Source organism: Rhinoraja longicauda, chromosome 30, assembly GCF_053455715.1.
Source record: "Rhinoraja longicauda isolate Sanriku21f chromosome 30, sRhiLon1.1, whole genome shotgun sequence".
Lineage (NCBI taxonomy): Eukaryota > Metazoa > Chordata > Chondrichthyes > Rajiformes > Arhynchobatidae > Rhinoraja > Rhinoraja longicauda.
The window spans coordinates 9,207,638-9,211,651 of NC_135982.1; the positions used below are offsets into that span (position 1 = coordinate 9,207,638).

A 4,014-nucleotide genomic window follows, 5' to 3' on the forward strand; every position below is an offset into this window, starting at 1 on the left:
CCACTGAGTTACTCCAGCATTTTGTGTCTATCTTTGGTGTAAACTGGCATCTGCAGTTCCTGACTACACACCAAATCTATTGGACTGCACAGTATAAACTGTACATCATCCTTCCGCACTTGTTATAGAGTCATTGGGACCCACAGCACAGGAATAAGCCCTTCAGCCCACCTTGCCCATGCTGGCCAAGTTGGCATTCTGGGCTCGCCCCATGCTGCTCTCTAAACCCTTCCCATCCATCTATTTGTGTAAATGTCTTTGAATGAATGAATGAATACCTTTATTGGCCAAGTATGTGCATATACAAGGAATGTGCCTTGGTGCTCCGCTCACCAATGACAACACAAACATACAGTTAACAATTAAGAGAGTTGTCATTGTATCCACTTCTGTAGCTTCCTCAGACCGATCGTTCCAGATATGGACTGCTCTCTGAGTCAAAATGTTGTCCCTGAGGTTTCTCTGAAATATCTCCCCTCTCCCCTTTAGCCAATGCCCTCGAGTTTTAGAATCCTGTACCCTGGGGAAAAGACTGCGAGCGTTCACTTTATCCATATCCCTCAGCGTAAGACCATGACATTTAATAGACAATAGACAATAGGTGCAGGAGAAGGCCATTCGGCCCTTCGAGCCAGCACCGCCATTCAATGTGATAATTCCACAGATGTCTGTGGAATTCTCTGCCTCAGAAGGCAGTGGAGGCCAATTCTCTGAATGCATTCAAGAGAGAGCTAGATAGAGCTCTTAAGGATAGCGGAGTCAGGGGGTATGGGGAGAAGGCAGGAACGGGGTACTGATTGAGAATGATCAGCCATGATCACATTGAATGGCGGTGCTGGCTCGAAGGGCCGAATGGCCTCCTCCTGCACCTATTGTTTATTGTCTATTGGCTGATCATTCTCAATCAGTACCCCGTTCCTGCCTTCTCCCCATACCCCCTGACTCCGCTATCCTTAAGAGCTCTATCTAGCTCTCTCTTGAATGCATTCAGAGAATTGGCCTCCACTGCCTTCTGAGGCAGAGAATTCCACAGATTCTTTGGTGCTGAGATGTGTAGAGAGGCGACTGTTTAGACCAATCTCAAGCTGTGTCCACACAAGAGGTGTGGGTACAGGGATGGTGGTATCGTTGGTTCTCGACATTGTCTTCTTTGCTTCCTCCATGCACTGTGCTTCATAACAGCGAGCACCGCTCCTCAAGCGAGCAAACCAAGCCCGGCGGTCCAATATAAAACGCAAAGTGCTTGGAGAACTCAGCCGATCAGGCAGCATCTGTGGTGGATAATGGACAAGCGACCTTTGGGGTCTGGATCCTTCTTCAGAGTAGACGATCTAACTAACACGTGTTGTGTTGTGTTGTTTCCAACTGGTTAGGTGGTTGGGCATTAAGGTGGCTGATTGTTGATGGCTGAAAGAATTTTCAAATGGGACAATTAGACAATAGACAATAGGTGCAGGAGTAGGCCATTCAGCCCTTCGAGCCAGCACCGCCATTCAATGCGATCATGGCTGATCACTCTCAATCAGTACCCCGTTCCTGCCTTCTCCCCATACCCCCTCACTCCGCTATCCTTAAGAGCTCTATCCAGCTCTCTCTTGAAAGGATCCAACGAACTGGCCTCCACTGCCTTCTGAGGCAGAGAATTCCACACCTTCACCACTCTCTGACTGAAAAAGTTCTTCCTCATCTCCGTTCTAATTGTTGATCTTTATTTCCAGAATTGATTTGCCTGCGTTGAAGTTGCTCGGCGTTGAAGTAGTCGGTTCAAAGGACACTTATTGATGGGAAATCAATGCCCCTTTTACCGATGACTGTGAGCGAAATAAGTGATTGGGGCAGAGTTGGGCCATTCGGCCCATCGGGTCTACTACACGCCGTTCATTGGTGGCGGGTCTATATTTCTCTCTCAACCCCATTCTCCTGCCTTCTCCCCATAACCCCCTTGCCACCCCTTACACAACGGTGTCATGCGATATCAGGGCTCAAACCCGTTCGCCCTTAAATCAGAATGGCATTGTGTTGGTGTCTGGGCTGTGAAACAGCACAAGGAATTCTCTCTACACCGAGAGCCTTGTGCATTGGGCACAGTCCCTGACCCAACCCCCTCTCTCTCTCTCTCTCTCTCTGATCGGAGGCTCTGGAGAACTGGAAGCCCAATCTTCAGGTTAAAACTGCAGTTTTGTTTTATTTTGGATGTCAGTGGGAGGGGAGGGGAGGGGAGGGGAGGTGGCTGTTAGTAACCGATACACGCCAAGCGGCGTTGAGAATCGGACGCTGCTCATTCCTGTGTTTATTCTGCGGGCATTTGTTATGGCAACATCAGACATGCATGTGAAGGAAGGAAGGAAGGAAGGGAGGGAGGAAGGGTTGTCCTGTCTGCATTCAGCGTCTGTTACGCCGGGAGAGAGAAGTGGCCGGTCGCAGGATAAGTATGGGGTTGGACGTCGCGGGCTTTGTTTCCCTTCCACAAGCCCGAAAATGGGCTACCCATCCGCAAGGGGTGTGGGTGTGAGTGTGTCAGTGTGGGTGTGAGTGTGGGCATGTGAGTGTGTGTGAGTGTGTCAGTGTGAGTGTGGGTGTGTGAGTGAGTGTGGGTGTGAGTGTTGGTGTGAGTGTGAGTGTGGGTGTGAGTGCCAGTGGGTGTGAGTGTTGGTGTGAGTGTGGGTGTGAGTGTGTCAGGGTGGGTGTGAGTGTGGGTATGTGAGTGTGAGTGTGTCAGTGTGAGTGTGGGTGTGTGAGTGAGTGTGGGTGTGAGTGTTGGTGTGAGTGTGGGTGTGAGTGTGGGTGTGAGTGTGGGTGTGGGTGTGAGTGTGGGGGTGAGTGAGTGAGTGTGGGTGTGAGTGTTGGTGTGAGTGTGGGTGTGAATGAGTGTGGGTGTGAGTGTGGGTGTGGGTGTCAGTGTGGGTGTGAGTGAGTGTGGGTGTGTGTGTCAGTGTGGGTGTGAGTGTTGGTGTGAGTGTGGGCGTGAGTGTGAGTATGGGTGTGAGTGTGAGTATGAGCGTGTGAGTGTGAGCGTGTGAGTGTGTGTCAGTGTGAGAGTGTGGGTGTGAGTGTTGGTGTGGGCGTGAGTATGGGTGTGAGTGTGAGTATGAGTGTGGGTGTGAGTATGTGAGTGTGGGTGTGAGTGTGGCCGGTCGGCGGGGGGGATAGAAACAGGGGAGTTGCAGAGACCCGGGGAAACAGCGTTTGTTAAACTACACCACAGTCACCCCACCAAACGTGGCCAACGCCTAGAGAGGCTGAAATCAAAAACCTGTTCATGTTCTCCAACACTTTCCCCGGAGGCTATAATTTAACCCAGTCGACAGAGTTAAATCGTCAGGTCTTATTCCCAGCCCTTAAAATAACATAATCAATGCGATTTGTTTTTTGGAATGAACAGCTTCCACATAAGGAAGTTGGTGACATATAAAGAGATTAGGTTCAATATGCAGTCTCATTCGGATTGAATGGATGTGGGGTTTTTCTTTTGATAATGTGTCTTTTACTAGGTTTTACTGGCGGCCAGTCTGAGAATATTGTTCATTTCCGATTTCAACCTGCATTTTTTAACCAGGAGATAGACACAAAATGCTGGAGTAACTCAGCAGGTCAGGCAGCATCTCTGGAGAGAAGGAGCGGGTGACGTTTCAGGTCGAGACCCTTCTTCAGACGCTCTTACTAGCATTGACACAAATTGCTGGAGTAACTCGGCGGGACAGACAGTATCTCTGGATAGAAGGTGACGTTTCTGGTCGAGACCCTTCTCCAGTCTGAAGAAGGGTCTCGACCTGAAACGTCACCTATTTCCTTCTCTCCAGAGATGCTGCCTGACCCGCTGAGTTACTCCAGTATTGGGTGAGTGTCTTCGGTGTAGACCAGCATCTGCAGTTCCTTCCTACACTCTTACGAGCACCTTGAGGTTATTGCTTCAGTATAAAACCCCGCCCTGCTGTATAAAGTGCAGGTAGAACACAAAATGCTGGAGTAACTCAGCGGATCAGGCAGGCAGCATCTCAGCAGCCTTCCTCAGAC

The 4,014-nt window shown here is 49.9% G+C and overlaps 1 protein-coding gene across 3 annotated transcripts in view; it reads left to right on the plus strand.

Moving 5' to 3' along the window:
• The first annotated feature begins 2,076 nt into the window (after positions 1-2,076).
• Positions 2,077-4,014, plus strand: part of klhl17 (kelch-like family member 17) — a 69,772-nt gene continuing 67,834 nt past the window's right edge. For 2 of the 3 annotated variants that reach the window (XM_078425670.1, XM_078425673.1), the window contains exon 1: positions 2,077-2,164. The gene's annotated coding sequence lies outside the window, so the exon portion shown is untranslated. The remainder of the gene's footprint in view (positions 2,165-4,014) is intronic. The other variant, XM_078425671.1, reaches the window with a different exon arrangement.